The sequence below is a fragment of the Oryza brachyantha genome, chromosome 1 (genome assembly GCF_000231095.2).
Source record: "Oryza brachyantha chromosome 1, ObraRS2, whole genome shotgun sequence".
In the NCBI taxonomy this organism is placed as follows: domain Eukaryota; kingdom Viridiplantae; phylum Streptophyta; class Magnoliopsida; order Poales; family Poaceae; genus Oryza; species Oryza brachyantha.
The window spans coordinates 1,677,086-1,691,961 of NC_023163.2; positions in this window are offsets into that span (position 1 = coordinate 1,677,086).

Below are 14,876 nucleotides of genomic sequence, written 5' to 3' on the forward strand. Positions count from 1 at the left end.
CTTTTATGCTTGCAATCGATGCACATTTAGCTGAATCGTCTGCCACACGTACGATGGCCTATGCGTAAGTTATGTTGCAGGACAGGACAAGAAAGTTTCATGATGTAAATGGTGTGTATCAATGCTAATCATGATTGGTAGTTAGCAGATTGATGAGCTGCACATCATTTCAATTCTGGGCACTCAATTTTCATCAAAAGTGATGCATTTAATTTTGTGGTGGCACAGTCTAGTGATATAATGTTTACGAGATTTTACTTTACATCAGATATCGCCGTGAGATACTCATCGTCCAAAAACATATCAAATCACCTCTAAATTTAGATTTATATGCCTCAATAAATTTTTTATATCAAAATCTTATAACATACAAAATTTTTTTATTTTTGAATATTTTGAAGTATTTGTTTGAGATTTTTTAAAAATGACTACACAATATTAATAAAATAATCAATGTTATACTTAAAAATCTCCAAAAATGATTTTTGTTTGCTATAAAAGTTTGATACAAAGATTTTATCAAGTCATATAAATCGAGATTTGAAGATGATTTAATATATTCTTAGATCATGACGGATGGAGTAGCCCGAGAGTCATGACTCACTGATATATACCACAAATTAACAGTAAAAATACTATCATAGTTTTTTTAAGAACGGTATATATCAAAACATGTTTTTTAATTAAAAATACCAAACATCTAAAGTTTCAAATAAACAATTTCTTTGCTGTTTTATGGTGTCTAGCTAACCACTGCCCGGAGACATTATATATCATATATATTCAACTCCTTTGGGAGCATTTGGTTTCATTTTCAGTAAAACAACAGTAGTCAGCCTCATATTTCATACGTCCAGATTTTTATCCTGTCCCTCTAGCCTCTCTATCCCAAAATCCAAACATGTCAGTATATTTTTTTTCGTTGATGTGCTACAATTTTTTCAGTACTATAGTATCATAAGGAAATGGTATACAATTTATTTCAATTAGATGTCATTTTAATTAGAAGATATAAACTGAATTTAAAAGAGAAGTATTTACATATATAGGTGGTACAAGTACCAGTAGGTCCTTTAATTAAGGAGGAGATAGAAGTAACATATATAGCTTCATCTTCTAAAAGCATATCACAATTAAGGCCTACCCATGTTTTTGTCCCTGTGTTTAACACCAATGACGATTTCTCTTACCTTTCCAACTTCTGTGATTCTGCCTTCATTCTTTAAAAGTGAAGCCTATGTTTGCCTACTCCATTCCATTAAGAGGAATTGACTGTGTTCAAAGACATATAGGTGATGTTTGGTTTTTTAGTCTAGGACTAAAAATTAGTCCGTAGACTAAAATTCTCTTAGTCCCTACTTTTTGGTTAGAGGGACTAAAAGAAACTAAAAGTATATTATATAAGAAATTTTGGTTAGGAAGCAGGTGTGGAAGAAAGTTTTAGTCCTAATATGTACCTCTAAAAGGAACTAATAGACTAATATAATTTTTATCCCTTCTATTTGGATTTTTAGGGACTAAACGAGACTGAAATTGAAGGACTAACAGATTAGTCATTTGAACCAAAGAGGGTCATAGTCTGTTGGCTACGAATCTTGAGAGCCCCTATCTAGATTCGTATCCAGAGCCAGTAATAGCTCCATTTTAACTAGAGGAAGGCTTGCAAATTTGACCATACATTTCTGAGCACACTGAGTTTTTGTCCCAGTTTTGACAGTGAGCATTTTGATATATGAATTCTCATACCATAAAGGCTGCGATCGGCAGTTGTGCTGTTAACCGGCACGAAAAACATGGTAATACACTAGTAGATGATTAATCAATTATTAACTATAAAAAATTAGAAAAATGGATTAATCTGAATTTCTAAAGTAACTTTCTATAGAAATTCATAAAAAACGCATCGTTTAGCAATTTGGGATGTGTGTGTGGAAAATGTGGGTAAGGAGAGGTGAAACGTATGGGGCCTAAGTTGTCTTAACATAATGGTTACAAGCAAAAGATTCAATAAAAAGTGGGGGCAACATAACGAACTTCAAAAGTTGGGACTAAAATTAAAATTAGAATAAAACTAGGAGTAAGAATGCAATTGCCTCCTAAAATTCTAATTGTTGTGTAAGAGCAATCCTAATGCAAGACACTAGCTATGATTTTTATACCTTTCATGTCACAAAGAAACTAGTATTGAACACCACTCTAATAATGCAAACACTACTAATTTACATCTAAACTTAATGTTATTTATCTCATCTCATGTCTTGGGTGTTGTGTGGAAACCATGTCTCAGACAAGATATAATTTCCTTCTCTTTCTTAGTTAACTCACTTACCACATTATCTTTTATCCTATATGTCAGCTCATTTATTCTATTGACACCACTCTAGTCATTACATTGTGAATACCCTAATCATGCATATGGTACATTCGGCCAGACATTCGTTATCAATTATTTTTTGCTTTTAATTTTGGTCACTAATGGTCATGAGATAGGAGAGGTAAACACAATATTTCCAAGGTGAGAAGGGAAACCACCGTATTCACCGGTTTGTCAACTAGTACCCCACATGTTGCCACAAGAAATTAATTAGAAGGTAATAATTAGTGTGAAAAACTACAAAAAATGTAAATACTAGTTAAAGAAGGTGTACCCATTAGACCTTTGGCTATTCTGACTTGTCATATGTTTTGACTAACACATGTGGGTTCTGTTTTTTAGGCCAATCTCAATGAGATTTCAATCTCATTAAATGACATGCCATACAGATAAAAATAGTGATGTGTCATAAATTTATAATGAGATAGAGGATTTGAGTTTCACGGGGATAAAACTTGGTGTACATAGTTACCTCAACCATAAAACTGGATTGAAACCTTCACTAAAAGTAATTTGTTTCACTCTGCACATTTAAGTAATATGTTAACATATGAAACCGTGAAATGAAATTTTGCATTGTGAGCTCATCCACTCAAATATATTTCGATGATGTCGTACTATTGGAAACCGCACGATGAAATCTTGACTAAAAATGACTTTAGGGGGGTGTGTGTTGTTCTTTAGGGGGGGGGGGCGGGGGGTGGGGACTTAGATAGGCATGGACTAAAGTGAGAAGGCCATACTGCAAAGGTAATGGTGAGTGGAGTTCATTTGATAATTAAAATGATTTTTTACTAACCGTTAAGTTACATTAATTTAATAAAATGAGAACAATACTTAAGAATACGACAAATCAATCCAAGTACTTAGAGCTAATTTGTCAGAGTTGAAGTGATTTTTATGACATCAAAGTCACTTATAGACATAAATATAGCTAGTGGATTGTATCGACAGGTAAGATATGGACTATAGTATTATAAGGATGTAGGGATCATTTGATACCAAGTTATTCATGAAACAAAGAAAAAACTCACAAGGATTTACACTAGTTTAGATCACTGGTTTGGGTAATAATCCTACTCCATTTTATTTATATTGATCAAGGGTGCAACATAGTGAGTAAAAGATAGAAAAATAAGTTGTCTGATCTAGCCTACCAAACTAAGCTTGGTAGAATATATAGTAGGCGGCTAGCTAAGGGCTTCTTTCTGGCTATAGATTCAATGTGGTGTGGATTATATGGCTTGTGAGTTGAGCACCTTTTTTTTTTCCTAGGAGACATTGTATTTACAATAGAGATACCCCTTATCTACGTAGTACTCAAACTCATGATATCTAGCTGTGCAGACTAAACATATAGTCTCCCCCTTGTCATACTGCAAAGTTCATCCTTTGTTAGATCATACATCTATCCATATGTGTCTTTACCACATCTGGCTATCAATTTCTGTTTAATCATAGGTATGTTATATTTTAGGTCATAGTAGAAGCGTTCATGTGGGCTATGTGATATTTACTACACTGATAGATTACTTAATAAAAAGAAAGAATTAGATAGCTAGCTAGCTAGATAGATGACGTCGAATTTATGAGAAAATAAAGGATTGTCCCCTTTGGGTCTAACCAATGCATCAATACATATACATAGATTATAAAGTAGGAGTGGAAATGAGTTGAGCCATGGTTCCATAAAGTGTTATATGTAGCGGCTTGGCTCTATTGGAGATACAAGCTAGCAAGAGAGTGGCTCTACTCGGTTTGTTTACCGACTCGAACTAGCATATGGGGGCTTGCAAACCTTCCATCAAATTGACATATTAGTGAAGTTCCACTAGTGGGAGGCATCAAGCTCGTCTCAAGCAGTCGGCGCAGGTGGCAACAAAGCAGGTGGAGAAGTCGATGGCGATGACTTGAACATGAGGCAAGCGGGCAAGTAAGGCTATAAATATGGCAAAGAGTGGCGGTTGACATCAATGACTTGCATTGAAGGTATAGGCTACTGATGGATGAGCCAACGTTAATTCAATTTAGTGGTCGGTAGCGGCAAGGTGGACTAGAGATGGAGAAGGCTGGAAGGATGGATGAGGAAAACACCAGGGCATTGGGGTGAGGTAGCAAGATTAATGGCCGATTTATATAGAGACGTGGCAACCGTGATGTTGATAAATGCAAGCAGTGGGAGTGTGTGATTGGGACTAAAAACATGTCAGAAGATGGTTTTACAAGGATAATGAGATGCATGTAGCAGGTTGACCTAACACTCCACCATGTCAGTTAGGCCACGAGTTGCATGTAGTAGGTTGACCTAACACTCCACCAAGCTTGGCTCATTTAAGTAACAAGTTTTGAAGGAGGCTTGGGCTCTGCTCATTTGACATACAAGCAATGAGCGCAAACTAATTCGCTGTAGATCTTATGAGACAAAGATTGAGGGTGGAGATATGTCCCTATATTTTCCATATCATTTACATTGCACTCGCGAGGTAGTCATTTGGATGTTAAAACGTATATCCCAAGGTATACATTTTTCTGAAATATAATCTCAAGTTATATTCTAAGAGCATATCTCCACAACATATTAGCTTAAGGACTCCATTAGTCTATCCTATATTCAATGACTTGATTGGAGACCCTAGGATGGCTAGGATATGTGGGTGTATATCCTCTAAAGGATACATGGATATCTAGACATCTATTGTACCTTTAGGACTTTTGCTAGCTCATCTAGGATATAGGCAACCAAAGCAAGGTTGGTTCTTCAAGATTGAGCTCAGTGAAGGTGAATCTTTTTAGCTCTCCCGTGCGAGGTAGTGTATAATTTTGTAGCGCGGACAGTAAAGAAAAGCAAGTATTTTAAGTGGTTACAAAATACACATCCTAACCTACCTTTAAGGAGAGAAAGTTTCTATACTATGATACAAATGTACCCCTAAGTGCAGTCACATACGACAGTCCTACAAGTGGTCTCAAAGTGCCACGTAGGTTGAGGGCACATATTTCAAATACATTTTTATCACCGTGCAAAGTGGTCGTAGGAGTGTATTTTAAGTTTTATTTCAGCCCTTGATGTTTTCTATTTATCCTTACATTTTTTTTCAATTTACAAAGTAGTACAATGGTTTACAATAAATACCCAAAAATTTTAAACAAATCCAAAACTTACCCAGTCGACCCCACTCTAACCCCAATCCATTCTTCTACCCTCTACATCTCTTCCGACGACATCCTGCCTCCTCTCCAGCAGCTCCACAAGAAGATCAGCCCATCACCATCACCAAACTCCTCCCTTAGTGACGCGTCATCCTAGCCATCGCCGAGTTACTCGCACCATCCCCTTCATCCGCCACTGCCGACATCTCCCCTTCCACTTGTGCATTAATCAGAGGAGTGCAATGAGTTCCACCCACCACGATCACACCTCACTATACGTCTAACTATCACTCCCTCTCGCCTCAAGTGGCAATGACATGCTAGGAGCGGCGCAAATCATACAAGGAAAGGGCAACAATGCATCGTCGAGCTCTCCGGCAGGGCATCAATTGTGGATTTGCTTGGGATAGTGGACTTGGCAACAATGCATCGTCGAGCTCTTGATCTAGGACACCACAATCACCACTAGTTCCCTTTCCTCATCACAAGTCGAAAACGACGAAGATCGATGTCATCTCACCCTGTCCTGCCATGGGTCGATGATGAACGTGAGTGTATGGAAGTAGATCATCACCTTCCCTGTGGTTGGTCTACTCCTATCAGTGGTCGACCATGGTTGCAGTGGCCTCAACAGGGGAAGCGGAGGCCCATGGTGAAGCAAATTTGAGAATCGTCATGGGCTTCCCTCTCTTCGCATATTAAAGACCACACATAATGACACAGGGTGATGAGGTCCCTCCAATATGGCCAGCGTTGTGGCTTCAGCTGCCTCAGCTGTAGTCTTAGCCTAACGACTAACGAGGCTTGCACAAGGCATGAAGATCCCTACTAGGATGCGTCATCGGTGAGTTGTGGCAGCCGCACCGACATGGCAAGGTGAGACCACTAGCTACGTCAATGCACTGTGAATAGTCATGTTCAACCCCAGGCCGGCCCTAGGAAAAAGCACAACCAATTAAGAAACATAAGCCCGAACCTGACAATTCACGAAAATAGAAAGCACACACCCGATCACTAGCTTTCTCGGGTCAGATCAGGCTTTTTTCAGTTCTTTAAGTTTTCTTAGATTTTTTTCATAAATTTTAAGCTTTTTTAGGCTTGGCTTGAACATATGATTAACCTAATGACTTTAGTTATGAGTACATGTAGTGCCGACTGCCGACATGGGGAAATTAAGCTGGCTAGCTAGATAGAGATGCAGGTATACGTACCGCGACGGCGACGGCCGACGGCTAGCTGATTCATGCATTGAGTACGGTTGATCGAGAAGCGACATGCGTGTACGTACACCTTGGCTAGCTACTTATATATGCTCACGAAATTAATCTCGATCGGCTATATATGGCTGCTTCGCTGACCTGCACAGCTCATCGATCTCTTGACCATATCACAGTGAATTAATTTAATCTCTTTATATATCTAGATTGATAAGATAAGATATCATTTTTTTTTCTTTTGTTTGATGCATGCATATATCTATCAGGAACTCAAGATCAACCGTACGTTGGTGATTAATTGGTTCATGAACCTGAACCAATATATAGTAGCATGGAGTACCAGGCTACCGGTAGCTTAGCTAGTGATCGATGGAATTTATTTGGCTTTAATTAATTAATTCCAGACAATTCCTTCCATCTATCTATCTTGTGTGACTATCTACTTCTTCCAATTAAGGCCCCCGGTCGGCAGATGCAAAGAGTAATTAGCAAGTTCCACAGTACTGATCATCATACTACTAGCTACCTAGGGATCGATCGAGCTATATACCTCAGCTCACTGCTGTTTGTCGTTGTTCCGTTCGATACCAAAGTAGCTAGGCCCAAAACAGAAAACTTTATATTCATTCAATTAATTGAAAATTAATGCATTCCATCAGCATTGCAGCTGCTGCTGGTCCAAACAGCTAAAGCAGCTCGCATGAATGCGCACTAGCTAGCTACAAATTAACCCGGCCGGATCCTCTCTCTCCCGATCGAATATGCAAGATGCCAAGATCTATCTATCGATCCTATATTATCTAGCTGTTTCTTGCAGATGTAACACGTACGCATGCATGCTTGGGTGGCAAATGGACCGAATTGAATAGGGGTAACTCGAATTAATCTCTTTATATATTTCTCTGCAGAAACGGTAATAGAGAGACAGAGACTTAATTACCCCAGTTAATGCATGACTCACTAAAAGGTTCAACAAGAGGTTTTGACATGGACAAATAAATACCCTGAGATGTTATTTTCCTTCCATATTTCTCTAGCTAGGTGGGTCAAGATGATCGTTCAGTGTTATGACTTTATGTTTTCATTTTTTGGTTGCCCTTGCATTTGCACGTACATTTTACCACTCCATTTTTTCGCTTCTACTTATGCTTAATTAATTATACGCTAAAATTTGAATACCCAATCTTAAATTTAGAGTTGATGTTAGGCTTTTTTACTGAAGTTTATTTTCTAGCATTGATTTTTAGTTCGTTAAGAGTATATATATAAAAGTTTTATCTATAAACTACTTTTTATTTGCTAATATGCCGTTTGATTTTTTTCTATAAAAATTCCAAACAATGTATTAATGATCATGATCGAACTCATGGTTTGCTGAAGGTCTTATGGAGTCCCATGGGGGTGAAAACAGGACCTGTAATTCTTGCGGGTGTGTTCTTTTCTGCTAATAATATGGAATGGAATTTTGAGTAGCTCAATGATTTACCATAATTGTTCGAGGGTTCAAACGAATGGAATAGTTCCATTGCTTAGAAAAGAATACACCGTAGTGGAAAATAAAAAGTCTGAATGCCATTATTTGTTAGAACTCACCTTCACCTTTTTGTTTTCCTTATGCTCATAAACCAAAATTTAAATATTTTATCTTAAATTTAAAGTTAATTTTGAGGTTTTTACATCATAGTTTGTTTTCTAGAATTTTCTTTTAGATCGCTAAGAGCATTTATCTAAAAGTTTTATTCACAATTGTTACTTTTCGTTTATAAATATTATTTGGTTTTTTTCACGGAAAAGCCAAATGACGATATTTCTTCTTTTGCTCGATGGTATGTATATATATACACACACACACCCACCTAAGGACATGTCTTAGATACATATAAATTCTTTATCTATTTTTATATGAAGAATGATTTATTTATATTAGACAATCACATCAAGCTGATACAATTACTTTAAGACCACTTCTAACCTTTATACGAAGAGTATGATGACACTGTTGATCTTTTTATTATATGTTTGACTATTTATCTTATTTAAAAAATAGAGGTTGTACTTAAAATATATTTAGTTATAAATCTAATTACAACAAAATCAATCATAATTATATAAATCTTTGAATAAGAAAAATACGAAAGGAGTATGTACCCAAACTATAATCACAATCGAAGGGGTGAAAAATGATAAATGAGAGATCTTGATCTTCATCTGCATCTTTATATATAAATACATATTTATATATGAAAATTCTGATGTTTCAAACTTTTGAGAGGGTTATAAGTTGTGCGACTAATAATCGTACTCCTTTAAATTACTATTGGTAGGGTTCTGGAACAGTCACTGATCGCTGAGATGTGCCAACGGCAGCGCAGACCGGCAGCGACAGTTTATGAACGTAATTAAGGGACAGTGACCACATGTACGTTCATCTGTTAATTCTCTTGAAGTATTGCATGAATGCACACTCGTGTTTGTGTAGAAAATAACCTTAAACCACTACTATTATAACAGAAAAAAAGATTCGACATACATGCAAAAGTGATACTCCTTGTATAAATGTACCTACCTGGTATCCAATATATATACCACTACCTACCTCTACCTATAGTGCCTCATCGTATACTAGATGGATATATTTTTAAATGGATAAAATATTAATTAGGACATTTATTTAAAAATGATATAAATGTGTACTCTCCGTCCCAAAATAACTTTATTTTTCACTCATCACATACCTACCAATACGAAAGACAAAATACTAAAATACTCATCACTTTATCGAATCCCGATATAATTATACTCTGTTTTACCAATTCTCAATGTATTTTTTTACTTTTACAAACTCCTATGGTATGATTCTTTAAAAATAAATTTATTTTGAGACATAGGCCGCGTTCGTTTGGAGGCATGGTAAGTTAACTTACCTGGCGCGAAAAACGTAGCAATAGATTAGTACATGATTAATTAATTATTAATTATTAAAAAAATATAAAATAAATTAATATGATTTTTTAAAACAACTTTCGTATAAAAACTTTTTGCAAAAAGTATACCGTTTAACCGTTCGGAAAACGTGCACGTGGTAAACGAGGAGGTAAGTTAACTAATGGCAAGAAACGAACGCGGCCATAATAGAATAACTTAAAAATAACATTATTTTATAACGGATGAATACAATATTATAAAAGGCGATGGTAAAATATGCGTACTGCGGAGTGAATCATCGTCAATTCGCATCCTAAACGACAAAAAAGTGTAAGGCTATCCGTAATCCTTTCAGACAAGCTACGAGTACGTAGCTGGGATCGAGCAAGCTGGCAGTCAGTGTGGCAATCAATCTTCAACCATCAAAACTGACTTTCAGTTCCCTGCTCTGTACTGCATGTCTCCCCCCTTAATTTGATCTACAATCAACTTATATCCAGCGACAAACTTATTAAGAGGGTGTTGGTTTGTGTGGACTAAACTTTAGCCTCTAATCACATCAGATGTTTAGATATTTATTATAAATAGTAAACTAGTCTATAAATAAAACACATATATAATCTTAGACTAATTTACGAGATGAATCTAATGAGCCTAATTAATCCATGATTAGCCTATGTGATGCTACCTAAACATTTGCTAATTATAGATTAATTAGGCTCAAAAAATTCATCTCGCAGATTAGCTCTCATTTATAAAATTAGTTTTTTTATTAGTCTATATTTAATACTTCAAATTAGTGTCTAAATATCCGATGTGAGATGGTGCTAAAAAGTTTAGCCCCATCTAAACAACCCCTAATTACTACTAGTTCTTCGACGAAGAACCACGTCGACTGATCGATGGACACGCCTCGATCACACATTTCATTAGAAATGAACTCGAGCCTGCCTGCTTGCCTGCCTTTCTGAATGACCAGCACAATCTGTCATCCCTATCCACAACAAACGTAACAGGCTAGCTAGCATATGCAGTGCACAGGACATATATGATCGATGCAGCAGCGAATGCAAGTAGCTACTGATGCGATGTTGTGCGCCAGCAGATCGATCGAAAAGAAAACTTATTGGAGATAATTATATGCAAATGCATGCACTGCATCTGGCAACAATGGCGACATAAACTGCCTGCCCAGGAATGAATATATCAGATCAGAGAAGTTGCTGCTAGCTAGCTGCATATGCAACAAGTTGGCCAAATGGCGATGCAAAATGAATGGCTCAGAATGATAGCCACCAACTGTGTTGCCGTATATATATATACATATATATATATATATATATATACATATATATATATATATATATATACATATATATATATATATATATATATATATATATATATATATATATATATCCACTGTTCCAGCTAGGCTACGTACCCTGCCTCCTCTTGCTAAGTTCGAAGAAAAAACAAATTAATCTGAAACTAAGTATATGTATATTCATAATTATTTTTATTACAACATGCAGAAGCTGAACTTGAACTTATATGTTCGTGGAGTGATATAACTCATATTAATCTATATTATCAATTTGTATTTTATATTTTTATGACTATTTAGATGATATGTAAGTAACTGTGTGTTTAAAAACTTCGTCCAAGTTGGTGTGTCAATATGCTAGATATTTATACAGTATACTCCTAAAGATGACACCATCAATACTGGCAGCTGAATTGCACCTGGTATTGGTCACTACAGTAGACCACTGCTCTACTGCTGCTCCAATTTTGACTGTTTCCAGGGACCTAAGTAGAAAACTACCTGACCATTGGTTGGATGACACAACACTTGCAGGGATAGGTAGGCCCAGCCCATATGGCCATATTGATCTCGGTCCAGACATTTTCCAACTTTGCAGTGATAATTTCTTTTCTTTCTTTCACTTTTAACAGTGGCATGATCATCAGTGCCCTTTTCTCGCTTTCACTGTACCTTTTTTTACTGCGTTTTGCGTACGAGCAAGCACACCTGTCCTCCAGCACTGTGCATGTTCCTTGTCTGCTTGCTGTGGACCTCTTCATTTGGAAAGAGACTTGCTGACCATCCTTGCATTTGCATGCCAATCTGAATCTTCAGACCTGCATCTGCAACTGCTTTATGCAGTAGTAATATTTTCATGCCCACAAATTGATACACAAGATATTAATTTTTCAGGACACTGTACCTGCTCTTGTCCAATTGGGTAAAAATTGACCTCCTAGCCGCTAGCTGGGTATCCCTAAATGTAAAAGCCTGGCCTTTGACAGTTCCAAAACGTTGAAAAAATAATAATCAGAAGTCCCTTAGTTATATTATGCAGAGTATCACGATTTATTTGAATTTTGTAATAGACGAAGGGTTATACACTACGGTCTTTACCACAGACCACGCATATATGGAAGAAAATGGTAAAAAATAATAACATTTCTTTAAAAAGTAAGTCTCAGTGGGTTGATAATTTTTTCTACAGTACTCCCATTTTTACTCACTCTGTTCCACATCTTAAGACTTTCTAAATTTACGTAGATACTAATAAATTTAAACTCATATATTAATGAAAAATCTAGATAAGGTAAAAATATATATACAATCTTATATATGTGACAAGTAGTATCAGTTAAAAAACGATACCACTTCTACTGGAACATTGTTAGGTCAGTCAGGAATTCCGGTGTCATTTAGTCATGCAAGGTGGCCATGTCCTAGTCGGAGTTACTGTATCATGATGTTGCACGATGCACATATATAGATTTTACAATGCTTGTATTATATCCACCCAAAATGGAAAGTGACTCATCTATCGATCGCCCTACCATTCATGCCAAAAACGATGCTGATATGGTGTAGCCGCCGTTAATTGGCTGCATGCATGCATGGTAGAAAGTTCTAGAATATAATTAATATTACTCATGCTAACCTCTACGCTAATTCTACACAGATATATATATACGCCCTCCTATTTTTCTGGATTATGTTTAATTATACTTAGAAACTAAAATTTAAATTTTTAACTTTAAATTTGGTGTTGATTTTAAGGTTTTTGTCGTAGTTTATTTTATAGTCTTAATTTTCGAATCGCTACACATATAAATTATTTTTTATTTACAAATATATCGTTTGACGTTTTATCTTAGACCCAAAAGATATTTGTATATATGAATGTTCAAAAGGCTTTGACTTTGAACGCGCCGGCGCATGGGAATTTTGACAGGAGAGAATTATATTAGACCAAACTAATTAAAGTAGTACTCCGTATCTTTTAGGTCTTGATCCAATCATCAAGACACAAAAAAAAGGAAGTCATGAAATTACTAATCATTAATTCATCTGTACTGGTGAGCATATATGTGCATGCATCTGCAGAAAGTGATCTTAGCATCTTCTCCCCTATCTAACAGTATTTAATTCTATTCCATTTGCTTCAACACATATATACTATACCCTAGCTAGCTATCGCAGTCAAAATAAACAAAAATATGCACGATTCAATCGAGTATTGTACATGTTTAGATGATGATAGAATAACCAGTGTGCGTAAATATTATATAGTTTCGAAGTTTATCGTCCAAGCATGAATGCGACAAAGAAGAATGGACCAGGCATACAGAAACATGATGGCTGGTTGCAATGGGCAAAGGTACTAGCTAGTGCTGGGCATCCATTTGTATTTCTGTTCTGTATGCTCATTGTGACCTGGACCACGGCATCACTAGCTAGCAGCTTCCTTGGAAAACAAATACTAGGTATTATGCAACAGATTTTGCCAAGCATTAAACACGAGGTTAGATTTTGATACTGCTATCAGAAATGTGAGAAGGAATATAATTCGGAAAATGTACATACATACCATGTATCCTAATAGAGAATATAATTAAAAACTTTTTTAAATCTTGTGCTAAATACAAATACTTATGACGGAATCTGTCCGTTTGTAAAACACAATCTTCCATGTTTGTTTCTCTTTCTCTCTCTTCTTGTTGCGTTGCAGACAATGGATAATTTACAGTGACGAATCTAGTAAATAATATTAGATGAGACTTAATAAATTAGATAAATGTTTAGTCTTTCTTTCCATTGATCTTTCTAATTTTAGAAAGATCTATACGGTGGCTCTTGTGGTCCTAAGGGAGGAGTGAGGGCTCGAGCCCCAACCACTAGCATTACCACACCCCTGACAAGTTACGAGCAGCGCACTAGCATCCATCTTCTTATTTATTTGCCACGAAATAGAAAAAGCATTTGTTTCCATTCAGGTCCCCTTTGATTTGTAGGAAAAACATAGGAAGTTTATAGGATTTTAATCCTATGGAAAAAATTTCTATAAAAGTCTTTGAAACCAAGGATTAGCCAATTCCTATAGAGATTTCGGAGGAAAATAAACATGAGGTCCTACCTCATGTTTCTTTTTCCCATAACTCAAAGGCCCCCTCAAATTCCTGTATGTTTTCCTGTGGTCCAATCAAACAATCATTTCTACGTTTTCTTTGTGTTTTGCAATCCTCTGTTTTACACATGTACATTCCTGTCAGAATCCTATGTGTTAGAGATATGATCCGAATTATTATCTGTAATATATTTGGATTATATTACTAGTTTTCTACTAGCTTTCTTGTAACCGTTTTCTACTTGGAGTAGGAGTAGGATTAGTTTACTAATAGAATTCTGTCAGCCTTTTTCTATTAGGACTCCATGATTTATCCTTATATATATCTCTTGTAAGCTGCACGGGAAGGGTGCAACGGCCCGGTGTATTCTCATATTATTTTAATCATCATCTCATAGTGAATATTGCCGGTTGGCGCCCGTGATTTTTCCCGCAAGGGTTTTCCACGTTAAATCTGCTACTCGGTTATGCGTCAATTTCCCTAACAAGTCTTGGTCCTGCGAAGAAAATCCTTGGCATGGAAATTCAGCGTAACCGTAAGACTAGTATACCGTTTCTTTCTCAGAAAAGTTACATTGAAAAGATACTTGAGAAATTTAATCTTGGTAATTGTAAACTTGTTTCTACACCGTTTGCTTCACACTTTAAATTATCTTCAAGTCAGTGTCCTGTTAATGAAGATGACAAAGATTACATGTTCCGTGTTCCTTATGCCAGTGTCGTTGGCAATCTTATGTATGCTATGATTTGCACTCGACCCGATTTGGCTCATGTTGTTAG